Here is an 18,431-nt window from a genome sequence, read left to right as displayed (position 1 = left end):
GGAAAATTGAGGGGGAAGTACAGAAATTTACCATATACCACCTGCCCCTTCCTTATTTTTCATTCCATTTGATCTGTCAAAGGTTGAGAAGCTTGTTTCCCTCAGCATTTTGTTTCTTTTGCCTTCTGTTGTATTCTAGCAAGTTTTCTTTTGTTTGGGTACAACGGTCAGTATAAAGGCTCCCTATCACACTCTGTGAATTATCATCTGTCCATTTGGTCAGTATAGGACCATCTTATTTGTCTGGATAAATGCTTTCTTCCTGGGACTCCGTTTCGCTTGAAATAAAGATTGCATTAACTATCTTTTTGTGTGTGAATTTCCCTGGCTTGCCTTTGCCCATTGTTTCTCAGAAGCAGTTTTCTCCCCAAAGGCTTTTTGCTTCTGATGTCTCAGATTCTCTGAAGTACAAAGAAGAGACATTGTTCCTTGGAATCTTCCAGGTACTAAAGCTCTTCTGAGTTCTTTACCAGAAAGTGAAGACTGCTTCCTTCTCTCCAGTAATCAAGTATCCACTCCACCTGATGGACCTGCTCTGTCAGAACTGAATGTATTTAAATGTCAGCAGTTGTTGTAGCAGGTCAAGCTGAGCTTCCTGCTACTCAGACAGTCAATGACATCAGCAGAGTGCTCAGGTATACCAGATGTCCATGAATGAGTCAACAGCTTTCCTACAGGACTGCTATGGCTTGCTGGACATTACTATGGTGGGAATATGGGAGATCACATTTCCCAGTAAAAACATGAATACGTACCAAATTTGTCCTATTTTTATATTGAATGCGGTTATGTGTACTTTTAGAATTTATTAGGAAATATTTCATTCCTATAAAAAGAAATAGAGAATAATAAATGAACATCCATATGCCCTAATGGGTAAACATTGCCATCATGTGACCTGAGGTGACTCCCTGTCTTTACTGACCTTCAGTTTTTATTGGAACATCAAGGCCATGTGGTCTGGGTGCTACACAGTGAGAAGCAACAAGGAAATTTATTTATGGATGCAATACTCTCATGTGACTTCTTTTTTTGAGATGTTTTTAAGAGCAGATATAGGTTTACAATATAATTGAGAGGAAGGTACAGAGATTTCCCATATACCTTCTTCTTCCACACTTCATAGCCTCTCCTACTATCAGTATCACTCACCAGAATGGTACACTTTTTACCAAATGTACCTACATTGGTAGATGTAAGATGAACCTACATTGACACATCATTATTACCCGAAGTCCACAGTTCACCTAAGGGTTCACTCTTGGTGTTGTACATTCAGTGCGTTTGGACAGAGGTATGATGACATGTGTCCACCACTATAGTATCATACGGAGCATTTTCACTGCCCTGAAAGTCCTGTGTTCTGCCTATTCATCTTTCCCCCCACCCACCCCTGGCAACCACCGATCTTTTCATTGTCTTCATAGTTGTGCCTTTTCCAGCATGTCATATAGTTGGAATCATACAGTATTTAGCCTTCTCAGATTGGCTCCTTTCACTTAGAAATATGCATTTAAGTTTACTCCATGTCTCTCCATGGTTTGCTAGGTCAATTTCTTTTAACCCTGAATAACATTCTATTGTATGGGTATACCATAGTTTATTTATCTATCTACTGATGGGCATCTTGGCTGCTTCCAAGTTTTGGCAATTATGAATAAAACTGCTGAAAAACATCCATGTGAAGGTTTTTGTGTGGACATAGTTTTCAACTCCTTTGGATAAATACCAAGGAGTGCAAATGCCAGATAGTATGGTTAAGGGTGAGCTTAGTTTTGTATAAACATCTCATACAATGTATGATAATTCCTGTTGCTCCACACCCTTGCCAGCATTTGATGTTGTCAGCGTTTTCTAATATGTGTGTAGTTACATCTCAGTGTTGTTTTAATTTGCATTTCTCTGATGACATATGATGTGGAACATCTTTTCATAGGCTTTTTGCCATGTATATATATCTTTGGTGAGGTATCTGTTATGATATTTGGGTTTTTTGTTTTCTTATTGTTGATTTTTAAAAATCCTTTATATATTTTGGATAATAGCTCTTTATCAGATGTGACTTTTGCAAATATTTTCTTCCACTCTGTGGCTTGTCTTCTAATTCTCTTGATATTGTCTATCACAGAGCAGAAGTTTTTAATTTTAATGAAGTCCAACTTACCAATTAATTACTTTCATGGATCATGTCTTTGATGTTGTATCTAAGAAGGTATCACCATACCTAAGGTCATGTAGATTTCCTCTTACGTTATCTTCTAGGAGTTTCATAGTTTTACAATTTACGTTAAGGTCTATTGTTTATTTTGAGTTAATTTTTGTGAAGAGTGTAAAGTCTGTGTCTAGATTCTTTTTTTTTTTTCTTTGCAGGTGAATGTCCAATTATTCCAGCACCATTTGTTAAGGAGACCATCTTTGTTCCATTGTATTATTGCCTTTGCTCCTTTGTCAGAGATCAGCTGACTATATTGGTTTGTGTTTATTTCTGGGCTCTCTATTCTGTTCCATTGATCTATTTGTCTTTTCTTTAACCAATACCAGACTATCTTGATTACTCTAGCTTTGTAGTAAGGTTTGGAGTCAGGTAGCACCAGTCCTCCAACTTCATTGTTCTCCTTCAATATTGTGTTGGCTATTTTGTGTCTTTTGCCTCTTCATATAAACTTTAGGATCAGTTTGTCAATGTTCACAAAACAACTTGCTGGAATTGTTATTTGAATTACATTGAATCTATAGATCAATTTGGGAAGAACTTACATCTTGACAAAAAAAGGTCTTTCTATCCATAAACATGGAATATATCTCCATTTATTTAATTATTTGATTTTGTTCACCATAGTTTTGTGGTTTTCCTCAATTAGATCTGTATTGATTTTGTGAGATTTACCTAAGTATTTCATTTTTTTGATACTAATGTAAATGGTATTGTTTTTAATTTCAAATCCTACTTTTTAATTGTATGTATATAGGAAAGCAAATGACTTTCATATATTAACCTTGTGTCCTGAAACCCTGCTCTAATCACTTACTAGTTCCAGGAGTCTTTTTGTCCATTCTTTCAGATTTTCTACAGAGACAAACATGTCATCTGCAAACAAAGGCAATTTTATGTCTTTTTTTCCCAATCTATATACCTTTTCTTTCCTTTTCTTGTCTTATTGCATGATCTAGAACATCTAGTGCAGGAGTGACCAGAGGGGACACCGTTACCTTGTACCTGTTCTTAATAGGAAAGCTTTGAGTTTCTTACCAATAACTATGATATTAGCCAAAATTTTGTTTTATAGATAGTATTTATCAAGTTGAAAAACTTCCCCTCTATTGCTAGTTGACTGATTTACTGAGAGTTTTGTCATGACTGGGTGTTGGATTTTTGTCAAATGTTTTTTCTGTATCTATTGATAGGATGTGATTTTTTCCTTTTTTAGCCTATTAATGTGATAGATCACATTAATTGATTTTCAAATGCTGAATCAGGAATAATATCATTTAGTCATGTTGAATAATTCTTTTATACTTTTTTGGATTCAATTTGCTAATATCTTGTTGATGATTTTTGCATCTATGTTCATGAGAGATATTGGTGACCAGTTTTATTTTCTTGTAATGTCTTTTCCTGGTTTTGATATTAAGGACAATGCTGGTCTCACAGAATGATTTAGGAAGTATTCCTTCTGTTTCTATTATCTGAAAGAGATTACAGAGAATTGGTATAATTTCTTCCTTAAATGTTTGATAGAATTCGCTGGTGAACCACTCTAGGACTGGTGCTTTCTGTTTTGGAAGGTTATTAATTGTCAGATTGTGTCTTTCAAGGAATTGGTCCATTTCATCTGCTTTGCCCAGGCAGACATAAATTAGGGTGGTTAGGAGCAGAGAGAACTGTTTTTTTTAGATTCCATATATATGTGTTAGCATATGGTATTTGTTTTTCTCTTTCTGACTTACTTCACTTAAAAGAGGACATCTCTTATCCCTTTCTTGAAAGTGTAATGAAGATTTTCATCATTTCGAGATTACTCCATATTCAACAACTCAGAAGGGAACATATACCTCATAATAGTTTATTATATTTCTTGATTAATTTTTCCTGATGCCAAACTCATAGAAACTTGAGGTAGAAAATTTGGAAAATGCAGAAAAATGTAAAGATGTCTTAAACAGCTTGGCCTACCATTACAAAATACCATAGACTGGGTGACTTAAACAACAGAAAATAATTTCTCACACTTCTGGATGCTGGAAGTCCAATATCAGGACACCATCATGGTCGGGTTCTGTGAGGTCTCTCTTTTTGATATGCAGACAGCATACTTCTTGTTGTGTCCTCACAAGGCAGAGAAAGGATGAGCTCTGGTCTCTTCCTCTTCTTACAAGGACACTGACCCCATCATGGGGGCCTCACTCTCATGACCTCATCTAAACCTAATTCCCTCCTAAAGGTCCTACCCCCAAATGCCATCATAGTGGGGGTCAGGGCTTCAACATATGAATTCTGGAGGGACACAAACATTCAGTCCATAGCAAAGCACAAGAATGTATAACCCATAATTTTACTCTATAGAGAACTGACCATTTTTAACGCTGACATTTCCTCCTCATCTTTTTGTATGCTTTTCTGCACATTGGCAAGATCATACCATATGCACATTTCAAATCCTGCTTTTTGAAAAATTTAACTATAACATATGACTTCCCTCTACATTAAGAAAACTTATTTAAACACATTAAATTATTAAATAATAATGAATTAGATGGGTAAGCCATAATTCATAAAAGCATCCACTTAATTTGGTTATTTAGAGAGAAATTTTTATTATTATAAATAGCTATGTTGACTTTTTTTACATAAATCTTTGTCTACACATATTATTTCTTTGATATGGATGACTAAGGATGAAAATAGTGGATCAAAAGAGATGAAAAATTTCTGGCTTTTGTTATATGAGGTCAAATTGCCTAATAGATATTTTCCTGCCAAACAGTATACTAGAATGCATATTTTTGTGCATCTCTGCTAGCATCCCATATTATCAATTTTTTGTTTCCCTACATGTTTACTAATAAAGCCAATGCTCAGGAGAGGGGAGGATTAATTCGGTGTTTGGGATTAGAATATACACACTACTATATATAAAATAGACAACCAACAAGGACCTACTGTATAGCACAGGGAACTATACTCAGTATCTTTTAATAACTGAGAAAAGAATCTAAAATAGAATATATATGTATATATGTGTATAACTGAATCACTTTGCTGTACACTTGAAACAAACACAACATTGTAAATTAACTATATTTCAATAAAAATTTTAAAAAAAGAAAAGCAAAAAAAATTAATGCTCAAAAAGTTGTGAAACTAAGTGAAATTCTTTTTAGATAGTATTCAACTTCATATACAATATACCTTTTATGAATTAATACTAATGTCAATATGTTGAAATCTGCCATATGTTTGATATTTTGTTATATATACCAAATCATATTTTTTGGATGTGCTTGGTGCAGATCAGACATACATTTTCTTTCTCTCCATAAAAGATACTGAATAGTTCTGGGGAAATTAGCTTTAAGCTTCTATGGAACAAAATCTCCTGGAAAATCATCATCGTGTTACTGCACCCTGATCTCCCAGTCACATTTAATAATGAGACACAGGAAACTGAAATCACTTGAATCCAAAAAGTTAATGCCTAAAATTTCTTCTAACAAAGAGCTATGAGCTCTTTACAAAGTTTGGCTGGTTTAGAATTTATCTTCTTTTAACTATGACATGGGAGACTGAGCAATATTTATTTGCCTTTCAGCATTCCCTTGTCTTTTCACCCTCGTCCCCTGGAATTCTGGAGGCAGGTGTTGGCAGATGTGAGTACCTTGTGCTCAGGCAAGAAGGAGTGGGTATTTGTGTGCAGCCAGCTACTTTCTTCCTCCATAAGCTGCCCTCAGGGGCTATTTTCTCAACATAGAAAAGTCAAGAATCAGAGAAGTTTCACGTAACATAAACACACACACTGGATTTAATAAGCAAAATGTAAAATAAAAATGCTAGATTAAATTCACAATAAAATATCAACTGAATTCATACTTTCTCTCCTCCAAAAATATTGTAGATTAGTAAGTGCAGTCTTAGCCTGAGTTTGAGGTGAGGGCATTTGGTATTCTACAGGGAAATTAGCTAATTCTGCCTTTTAATTAAAATTATTTTTCTCCATGACACATAAGTTTATTATAGAGGAACTGGATGCTCTGCAGATTCTGCTATGGTAAACTCTAATGCTTTGTAACTTGATTAAAAATCTCTTTAATTTTGGTGACACACAGTGATGAGAAAGTATTGGAGTAGCTATATGAGTTATATGGGACTCTCCCCAAGAGAGTTCAACTGCTCTGTGACTGAGGAAACAGGAGGGACCCAATTCTTCCCTGACACCCCAATGTGGATAGGGGTGTTTGTAAACAGAGTGAAAGCTGGAGGAAAAGGAGCAGCCTTCACCCACAGGCCTGCCTACCACCCAACCGAAAGATGGCCTTTATCCTGTCCATGCTCGTCTCTGCATCCTTGGACCCTGAGGCTGGACCAGCCCACTTTTACAACCCATCCTCTGAGGTCCCTCCATCATGAATTTGAAAAATCTCATTAATCTTCAAACAATCCTAAAGTTACCTTTATACTACGCCATTTCACAGATGCAGAAACTGATGCTCAGAGATGTTCAGACACACACTACATACAACTCACACAGCTGGTGAGAAGCAATGTCAGGATTTCAATGCATTTTCGTCTGACTGAATATCTCCGTTATTTATTATACAAAAGGTAGGCAGTCTCATTAATATCACAAGAATAATAAATAGGTCCCTCCCAAGCTACAGCCTGCAGAGAAGACTGAAATCCACCCTGGATTTCAGATTTGAGATTTGTATAACCTGAAAAAAATATGTATACATTTGTATTTATATGTATTGTATCTATACATATTTATGTATATATACATATATTTATATATATACATATATTTATATATATATGTATAAGTATATAAATTATGAATATATTTACATATACATACATATATATTTACATATACACATATATATATAAATTTGTACACATATAAAATAATCACAGAGTTATTCTATATCCACTGTTCTCAGATGATCTCAGGTATGGTTGGCAGGTACCTGGGATCCCTGAGAATTTCTCAGGGGATCTGTAAGATTAAAAGCTATTTTCAGAATAATACTAAGATACTATTTGCCTTTTAGAACTGACAGATCAAAGCAATAGTGGGACAAACTGCTGTGGCGTTAGTAGGACTCGAGGCAGTGGGAGCCGACGGCACACTGTCCCGGTTGTCCACCTTCACACGCTTGCCACAAAAACAAATGCGTCAATTGCCACCTTCCCTTGAGCATGTCCTCGACAAAGCAGTAAAATACATTTCATTTCTGTTCATCGCATGCCTTGAGGCTGTGTCTTTTTAATAGTCTGTGAGACAGAACAGCGAGAACTTACAGAGTACGTGTGTGCCAGGGCTCGAAAGGAAGCATGGGTGTGAGGTTGGGTGGGAGCTTGTCTGTCAGCTGCTTTTGTCATAGGAAACCATGCTCACTTGAAAGAAAAACTGACACACACACAAACAAACAAACAAAAACTTTGTTTGGGTATTTGACAAACACTTTCTCGAAATGAATGAAGTGGGCATTATCACTTCAAGGAAAACAACTGAGAGTATTTGTTGCCAATGATAAAATCTGAGCTTTCAAATCAAAATCAGATTTTGGAAAATGTGTATAGTCCATCACACAATTAATATATCTTCCCAATATTTAAAGACTTCTAGGATGACATCAGTGGTGATATTAAAAACTATGCTTTTAAAAAATATTGTATAATGAAAACAGCTCATACAACTCAATAACAAAAACAAACAAACAACCCAATCAAAAAATGGGCCAAGGGCTTCCCTGGTGGCGCAGTGGTTGAGAATCTGCCTGCTAATGCAGGGGACATGGGTTCGAGCCCTGGTCTGGAAGGATCCCACATGCCGCGGAGCAACTGGGCCCGTGAGCCACAACTACTGAGCCTGTGCATCTGGAACTTGTGCTCCGCAACAAGAGAGGCCGCAATAGTGAGAGGCCTGCACACCGTGATGAAGAGTGGCCCCCGCTTGCCACAACTAGAGAAAGCCCTCGCACAGAAATGAAGACCCAACACAGCCAAAAAATAAATAAAAATGGGCCGAAGATCTAGATAGACAAGTCTCCAAAGAAGACTTACAGATGGCCAATAGGCACATGAAAAGATGCTCAACATTGCTAATTATTAGAGAAATGCAAATCAAAACTACAGTGAGGTACCACATCACACCAGTCAGAATGGCCAGCATCAGAAAACCTACAAATAACAAATGCTGGAGGAGGGTGTAGATAAAAGGGAACCCTCCTACACTGTTGGTGGAAATGTAAGTTGGTACAGCCACTATGGAAGAGTGTGTGAAGTTCCTCAAAAAACTATAAGTACAGTAACCGTATGATCCAGCAATCCCACTACTGGGCATGTATCTGGACAAAACTCTAATTTGAAAAGATACATGCACCCCAATGTTCATAGCAACAATATTTACAGTAGCCAAGACATGGAAGCACCCAAAACATCCATCAACAGATGAATGGATAAAGAAGATGGGCTTCCCTGGTGGCACAGTGGTTGAGAATCTGCCTGCCAATGCAGGGGACACCGGTTCAAGCCCTGGTCTGGGAAGATCCCATATGCCACGGAGCAACTAGGCCCGTGAGTCACAACTACTGAGCCTGCGCGTCTGGAGCCTGTGCTCTGCAACAAGAGAGGCCGCGACAGTGAGAGGCCCACGCACCACGATGAAGAGTGGCCCCCACTCACTGCAACTAGAGAAAGCCCTCGCACAGAAATGAAGACCGAACACAGCCAAAAATAGATAAATAAATAAATAAAAATTTAAAAAAAATAAAAAAAGAAGAAGATGTAGTATGTATGCGCACACACACACACACACAAACATTACTCAGCCATAAAAAAGAATGAAATAATGCCATTTGCAGCATCATGGATGCAACTAGAGATTACCATACAAAGTGAAGTAAGTCAGAAAGAGAAAGACAAATACCATATGATGTTGCTTATATGTGGAATCTAAAATATGACACAAATGAACTTATTTACAAAACAGAAACAGGTTCACACATATAGAAAACAAACTATAGTTACCAAAGGGGAAAAGGGTGGGGGAGGGATAAATTAGGAGTTTGGGATTAGCGGAGACCAACTACTGTATATAGAGCAGATAAACAACAAGGTCCTACCATATAGCACAGGGAAATATATTCAATATCCTGTAGTAAACCATAACCGAAAAGAATATGAAAAGGAATATATATATGTAACTGAATCTCTTTGCTATATGTCAAAACCTAACACAACATTGTGAATCAACTACACTTCAATTAAAAATCATTGTATAATGAAATGTCTCCACACTTGGCATATTCATATAGCTAAGTAAATCAATATTTTCCAATAAACCAATGCTGGGTGTTAAAAACCCATACATGTGCAAAAGATCCATTCAAAGTGCAAAATAAGATGATAGATTTTAATGTAACAAGGTATGAAACGGCTGTCGATAAGGTTTCTGATTCTGTGTGGCAACTAACCTTTAAAAGCTACCACTTGGGTTGCTCACTCTCACCACTATTATTCAACATAGTTTTGGAAGTTTTAGCCACAGCAATCAAGAGACGAAAAAGAAATAAAAGGAATCCAAATCGGAAAAAGAGAAGTAAAACGCCACTGTTTGCAGATGACATGATACTATACATAGAGAATCCTAAAGATGCTACCAGAAAACTACTAGAGCTAATCAATGAATTTGGTAGAGTAGCAGGACACAAAATTAATGCACAGAAATCTCTGACATTCCTATACACGAATGATGAAAAATCTGAAAGAGAAATTAAGGAAACACTCCCATTTACCAATGCAATAAAAAGAATAAAATACCTAGGAATAAACCTACCTAGGGAGACAAAAGACCTGTATGCAGAAAACTATAAGACACTGATGAAAGAAATTAAAGATGATACAAACAGATGGAGAGATATACCATGTTCTTGGATTGGAAGAATCAACATTGTGAAAATGACTATACCACCCAAAGCAATCTACAGATTCAATGCAATCCCTATCAAACTACCAATGGCATATTTCACAGAACTAGAACCAAAAATTTCACAATCTGTATGGAAACACAAAGGACTCCAAATAGCCAAATCAATCTTGAGCAAGAAAAACGGAGCTGGAGGAATCAGGCTCCCTGACTTCAGACTATACTACAAACCTACAGTAATCAAGACAGTATGGTACTGGCACAAAAACAGACATATAGATCAATGGAACAGGATAGAAAGCCCAGAGATAAACCAACATACATATGGTCACCTTATCTTTGATAAAGGAGGCAAGAGTATACAAAGGAGAAAAGATAGCCTCTTTAGTAAGTGGTGCTGGGAAAACATTTAACTAAAAGAATGAAATTAGAACACTCCATAACACCATACACAAAAATAAACTCAAAATGGATTAAAGACCTAAATGTAAAGCCAGACACTAGAAAACTCTTAGAGGAAAACATAGGCAGAACCCTCTGTGACATAAATCACGGCACGATCCTTTTTAACCCACCTCCTAGAGGAATGGAAATAAAACAAAAATAAACAAATGGGACCTAATGAAACTTCAAAGCTTTTGCACAGCAAAGGAAAACATAAACAAGATGAAAAGACAACCCTCAGAATGGGAGAAAATATTTTCAAATGAGGCAACTGACAAAGGATTAATCTCCAAAATATACAAGCAGCTCATGCAGCTCAATATCAAAAAAACAGACAACCCAATCCAAAAATGGGCAGAAGACCTACATAGACATTTCTCCAAAGAAGATATACAGATTGCCAACAAACACATGAAAGGATGTTCAACATCATTAATCATTAGAGAAATGCAAATCAAAACTACAACGTGGTATCACTTCACACCGGTCAGAATAGCCACCATCAAAAAATCTAGAAACAATAAATGCTGGAGAGGGTGTGGAGAAAAGGGAACCCTCCTGCACTGTTGTGGGAATGTAAATTGATATAGCCACTATGGAGAACAGTATGGAGGTTCCTTAAAAAACTAAAAATAGAACTACCATATGACCCAGCAATCCCACTGCTGGCCATATGCCCTGAGAAAACCATAATTCAAAAAGAGTCATATACCAAAATGTTCATTGCAGCTCTATTTACAATAGCCAAGACATGGAAGTAACCAAAGTGTCCATCGACAGATGAATGTACAAAGAAGATGTGGCACATATATACAATGGAATATTACTCAGCCATAAAAGAAACAAAATTGAGTTATTTGTAGTGAGGTGGAAGGACCTAGAGTCTGTCATACAGAGTGAAGTAAGTCTGAAAGAGAAAAACAAATACCGTATGCTAACACATATATATATATGGAATCTAAAAAAAAATGGTTCTGATGAATCTAGGCACAGGACAAGAACAAAGACACAGATGTAGAGAATGGACTTGAGGCCATGGGGAGGGGGAACGGTAAACTGGGACGAAGTGAGAGAGTGGCATTGACATATATACACTACCAAATGTAAAACAGATAGCTAGTGGGAAGCAGCCACATAGCACAGGGAGATGAGCTCTGTGCTTTGTGATAGCCTAGAGGCTTGGGATAGGGAGGGTGGGAGGGAGATGCAAGAGGGAGGAGATATGGGGATATATGTATACGTATAGCTGATTCACTTTGTTATACAGCAGAAAGTAACACACCATTGTAAAGCAATTATATTCCAATAAAGATGTTTTTAAAAAATACATTTCAAGACAAAACAGAAAAAGCTACCACTCGTCAGTCAACTTTTTGTGTCAAAGAGGAACAGGCACGTTTATCTCAAAAGCCTTTAGGCCTCCCTTTTCCAACTAGTTCTCAGTGTATGGCTGTATTTTCTTCACATCCTCCAACCAAAACAACATGTCACAACAGATTGAAGGCAGATGCAGCTACTCTGTCCCGCTGTAAGCCAGACATTTAAAGAGACTTTCCAAAATGTAAAACAATGCCTCCCTCCTCACTAAATTTTTTTGCTTGTTTTTTTTGTTTGTTTTGGAAAATATAGTCAGTTTTCATTTAAAAGTGCTCCTTATGATAACATTGTGGGTTCATTATTGTCACTTACTTTTTAAAAAATTTCTCAGTTGATTTTCCAATACAATAAATACTGACAAGTCTAGGTCACATGAACAAAAGCTCTTCAGGGTTCTCAATAATTTTTTTTTAATTTAATTTACTTTTTCAGATTCTTTTCTAGTAGAGGTTTTACAAGGTATTGAATATACTTCACTGTGCTATATTGTTTATTTTATATATAGTAGTGTGTATCTGTTAATCCCAAATTCCACATTTATCCTTCCCCTCTCTTTCCCCTTTGTTAACCATAATTTTGTTTTCTATATCTGTGAGTCTATTTCTGTTTTGTAAATAAGTTCATTTGCATCATTTTCTAAGATTCCACATATAAAGTGATATCATATGATATTTGTCTTTTTCTGACTTTCTTCACTTAGTATGATAATCTCTAGGTCCACCCATGTTGCTGCAAAACCTGGATGGACAGTTTTTTAAAAGCCATACCAAGACCCAAAGTTTGAGACATGACTTTCTGTATAAATTGAGGAGAAAATTTCAAAATCTGTTTTGATGTGCTTTCAACGCTTAAAGTCAGATGGAAGTTTCTTAGAACGAGGGCCAAACCTCCAATGAAACTTTAACCCCTGGGAATGTTCTCTGATATCCTCTTGCCCCCTAGCACTCAGTCCCCCAGCACGCACCTTAGTCATCATCATGTCCCAACCTTGCCTAGTCATCGTGTTCTCCTTCTTATGTGTGTCAGCTGTGGCCTCTCTAGGAGGGTCTCCACGTCTCCTCCTCCCCTCGCCACAGTGGGAGCCCTGCTGGGCAGCCTTGCTGAGAGCCCTGGGCTGCACTTCCCCGGATGCCCGGTAACACCTGGGTATCGTCTTCGTCCTGGCACCGCCCAGAGCACAGCCCATGCTCAGCCTGGCGTCACACGTCACCATCACCACTTTCATACCAGCTGCTCCATCCTAACAGAAGTGCCATTTTCAGCTCTTAGAAACTTCAACTTTCTTGCCTCATGACATGTGGATTTCATAAAAACAGGTGAAGTAACTAAAATAGGTAAGGACAGCTATCTCAGAATCAGAAAGGTATTTTCAAAAATCCTCAACCAGAAACCAAATTACCTTTATAGCAGTTATATCACATTTAACCTGTTGTCCAGTTGACCCCTGAACTATGTGGGTTTGGGGTGCCCATCCCCTACACAGTCAAAAATCTGTGTATAACTTTACAGTCTGCTCTCCATATCAGAGGTTCCAAAACCTGGGACTCAACCAACTTTGGATTGTGTAATACTATAGTATTTACTATTGAAAAGTATCTGCAGATAAGTGGACCTGTGCAATTCAAATCTGTATTGCTCAAGGGTCTACTGTAATTAGAAACACACATGCACAGACACATCCGTATAGCTATCAAAATGGATTTTTTCCTATTTTCTAAGCCATCAAGAATGATTATCAGCGTGACCTAACAAAATGCCTAAGCAACATTTCAATGTCAAATTTTTCAAAGTCACAACATTAGGAAAAGTTTACTCTCACATATGATTAGGAGGGTTTTGGATGTGAAGATGACATGAACTATAGGAACACACTTAAAGGTCTCACTAAGACAGATGATTCTCAGAAAAGTCTTATCCACACTTCCCACCTTCTCAGACAGACCGGGCACGCTGGGGGTTCCCGGGAACTGCACTGGCATTTCCTAGATTTCTGATAAATGAAGAGTAAAGGCATCGGGAGGAAGCAAAGTGAAGTTCTCAAAATAACCCACAGCGTCATAACAACATCTGTCCTAGGTAATGAGAAAACATTTGGCTAAATACAAATACAATGTGGTTTCTTTTTTTTCTTTTTTTTGCGGTACGCGGGCCTCTCCCGTTGCGGAGCACAGGCTCCGGACGCGCAGGCTCAGCGGCCATGGCTCACGGGCCCAGCCTCTCCGCGGCATGTGGGATCTTCCCGGACCGGGGCACGAACCCGTGTCCCCTGCATCGGCAGGCGGACTCTCAACCACTGCGCCACCAGGGAAGCCCTGATGTGGATATTTTTTAACTGAAAAAGAAAATCTCTTTCAATATCCTATAATCCAGTCTATTTTCCTCTCCATCAAATTGAGGCATATAATCTTTCATTAACTAATCGCTGATGCACTATTTAACACCTACACTGTTTCAAACAAAATTTGGTTAAATTACATATAAGAGTACACCTGGTGACACATAGATATATATTTAAATATCTCCCACAGTTTCGGACTTAGTCAACAGTTTAAGTGAATGTTAAGAAGATAGGAAACAAATAGATTTGATCCTCTATGGAAACAATTACAGTTATTTTGCAATGTGTTTATCTTTTATGTCCACATTAAATCAGAAAGGTAAGGTGTCAAGACGGAGGCTGTGACGTCTGATGGGGAAAGATGACTTGAGGTACCCAGCTTTCCACTATATACACCAAGATTATCTACAACATCAATAAATATGAGCTTAATTCCATAAATAAATATTGACGCTTAAATAGGCAGAGTGCAGTAATTGGCAGTAAAAAAATCTCAGATCCTTATTGGAAATTAAAAAGTTAAAAGCTGACTTTCATAGTTTCTAAAATGAGTATCTGAGATTTTATATCACTTCAAATGACACTAATTGGGACAATTATCTCAAAGGTTAGATACACACTCACACACTCACACACACACACACACACACACACACACCAAAGAACTTCCAAACTAATGATGCCACTCACTTCAAAAAGAGAATAAGTCAATGTTTCTTCTCTTAAACTGAATTATCAGTCACTTAAATATTCAATCCCAAGTATAGGTGCCCATGGGATCTCGATACGTATAAACTGGATTGAGTTAAAGACTATCTTTTTAAAGCAGGTATGGTGTGCGCGTGACATACACGTATCATACACACCTACACACTCAGGTTGTTTATTGGTAAATGATGAAAAAATCCCAGTCCAAGGGGGTCTGAACAGACCAAATGAAGGAAAGACATTGCTCAAACACAGACCTTCCTTCCAACCATGCCCATAAGTAAATAACTAGGTGCATATACAGACATATATTTTCCTCTCCTATTTACTGCCTTTGTTCCTGTTTGCAAAACCTGCCCTGACCACTTGACCTTTTGGATCAAGCCCAAGAAGTCTGCCTTGTGTTTGGAAGCTCATCCCCAACCCAATCTCTTCCCTCCAGTTCCCTCAGGTACAGCCTCTCAAAATTTCCCAGCCACTCTTTCTCCCACTCTCAGATATTCTACAAATTGCCATTTTCCCACCCTCCACCCCTAAGCATATTTTCAGAATGCCTAAAATCAACCAAATGTGAGAGAAGTTGTGATGCCTTCTTCCCTCCCACCTCCTGTCTGAGTGTGGGCTTGACAGCTGCCCTCCTGGACCCCTCAGTTAAGTGGTTACCCCATCAACCTAGAGATAAAGATCTGCACATCCCATGAGGTAAGCTGCTTCTTCCTCCCTCATCCCTACTCCTGTCAGCCCTAAGGTCCACCTCATCTTCACTGGGACAACGGTGAGAAGACAAACATGGTGGCCCCTTCCTCAACCTCCTTAGGCTCTGCTGTGCCAACGTGAGGGGAGAAGGGGACAGAGGACAGGGACTTGCCTCTTCTCCCCCAGAACCTTCTTGGAATCAGCTACAAGTCTACTGGTGCTTCTCCAGCAGTCACAAAATCCTCAGTGCCATCACTGGCTTTTGAAAGATGATGATTCCAACATGGAGACACATCTATTCTCATATGGGCTTGATAATAACCTCTTACATGTAAATATAGGTTATTTTATGTGTAAATAGAAGTGCTTTACATAGATCATCTCTTGTATATCCACATATCAATCTAATGAGATGGGCTTTTCAATTATCTCTGTTGTATAGTTGAGGAAACAGGCAGAGACCTAGAGTATAAACCCAGGCAGTCTGGCTCCTAGAACCTGTGCTCTTGACCTTATCTCCAAATGGTGGCTACCTCAAAAATAAAGAAGGAAAGTGAGGTGCACGGGAAATCTGCAGACAAAGTATCTGCCTTTGTATGAAAGCTGCGGATATCAATGTGGAATACATCTTTTCACTTATTACATGGTAGCTAATTCTTTATAATTCAGTGGGTTGTCAATACTTTCTTGGGTAGAAACAGAAATTTCTCCCTTGAACCCTGACTTTCTAACAACTTGGTTCACTATCTTGCATTTCTTTAGAGCTCTATTTCACTTATGAGAGACCTATCAAGCAGCAGAAAAGATCTTACATTAAAAGGATACAGATTCATTTGGTAACAATATGAAAGAAAGACAGACACATGTAAGAGCTGGATGAGGAGACCTGGAGGCAACAAAATGTCCCAGACCTATGCAGTCATCCACAAAGCCCTGACTGTGTCAGGTTGTAACACATGAACCCCAATCATACTCAAATGTCGAGATGCCTCTTTGAAGTGCAGCAGTATATACATATAGAAGTTAATTAGTCATTTTTGTTTTTCATATTTAAGCAGTCTCTAGGCTTTTTGGAGGGAAGCAATCACTTAAGGAACAAGCACCGATGCTCGGATGAAGAGTGTTGTGATGAACCGTGGCCCAGGCTGAGGCTCCATTCTTGAAGATGTAGCACTTAAGTGTTTGGAGGGCTCCCAATAAGTGTTTGGAGGGCTCCCAAGTCTCACCACTCAAGGACCACAGCGTCATGACACAGCCCCCCAGCTCAGGCTTACTTGAAGACAGAGAAAGGCAGCTCATAAAATTTTAACCAAGCCTTTGGAAAAGGGCCACTTTTGTGGCCTATCACAAAACTGAAGTTTATGGGAAATGCTATTTGGCCAATACCAAACCACATTTAGGGTAAATTGTTTTCTAAATGCCCAGTGGTTGTCTCGAGTTCAGCCCATCATATTTCCCAGAATTGGAAATGCTTCCATTCTACTTTGAGATCATATAGGCATTCTGAAGTCTGTAGTTATGAGGCATCGCCTCTTGCCCCCAGGGCCACCCTAATTCATCCACTGGGAAAAGATCCCTCCTCCTCTTTTCCGTTTTTGAAAAAAATAAACTTTACGTTTTAGAATGAACTTAGATTTACAGACAGGTTGTGAAGACAGCAGAGGAGCTCTCGCATTCTGCACACCCAGGACCCCTATTAGACACACCTTACATTACACAGAGACACTTTATTGACTGAAGTCCATACTTGATACAGATTTCCTCGGTTTTTACTGAATGCACCGTTTCTGTTCTAAGACCTCATCTAGGACACGTCAGGGCATTCAGTCAGCATGTCTCTTGGGTTCCTCTTGGCTGTGGCAGTTTCTCAGATTTCTCTTGGTTTTGATGACTGACCATTTTAAAGCCTACTGGTCGGGTATTTTGTAGAAAGCCCTCATTCCACAAATTGGGATTTGTCTGGTATTGATATTTTCCTCATTGTTAGACTGAGATCACGTGCTTTTCTGAGGAGAGGACCCCAGAGGTGAGGTGCTGTGCGCATCACATCACACCAAGGGTCCACGCGATCAATATGCCTGATCGCTGTGCAGGCTGACCTTGATCACCCGGATGAGGTCATGTGTCAGGTTTCCCTGCTGTCAGTTACTCTCCCTGCTTTCTCTATATTCCTGTCCACTTTGGAGGCAGGACCATGCACAGCCCACACCTGAGGAGCAGAGCTGTCCTACACTACTCCGAGGGGGTGTGTCTACTTAAACTAGGTGGAATTCTTTCGCCAGGGAAGTTTGTTTCCTTTATTTATTTATTCAATTGTCTGTTTATATTCATATAAACTCACAAATATTCATCTTACACTTTGAATTATAATCCAATACTACTTCATTTTATTGTTTAAATTTGCTTCAGATTTAGCCATTGAAAGCTCTTTCAGTCAGCTCCTGTGTCCTTCTGAAATACCACCATCACTGGGTTCTTCCTTTGTTTCTTTTCCTTTTTATTCCCTTTCCTCCCTTCCTTCCCTCCTTCCTTCCTTCCAAGGTTAATAATAGTACATGGTAACAGAATGGAATTGTACTGGCATTGTATGGCACATTCTATTGGCAGCCCTAAACACTGACCATGCGTCCAATAACGTCACGCATTGTGTACAGTGATATTGAATTATATTTGTTGTTATAACCCTAAGGACAAGAGGAATATGGGGAAAAATTCAAGTA

Source organism: Delphinapterus leucas, chromosome 4, assembly GCF_059928025.1.
Source record: "Delphinapterus leucas isolate spDelLeu-1000000601 "Yukka" chromosome 4, BTC_Dleu_Yukka2, whole genome shotgun sequence".
Lineage (NCBI taxonomy): Eukaryota > Metazoa > Chordata > Mammalia > Artiodactyla > Monodontidae > Delphinapterus > Delphinapterus leucas.
This window is presented reverse-complemented; position numbering follows the sequence as displayed.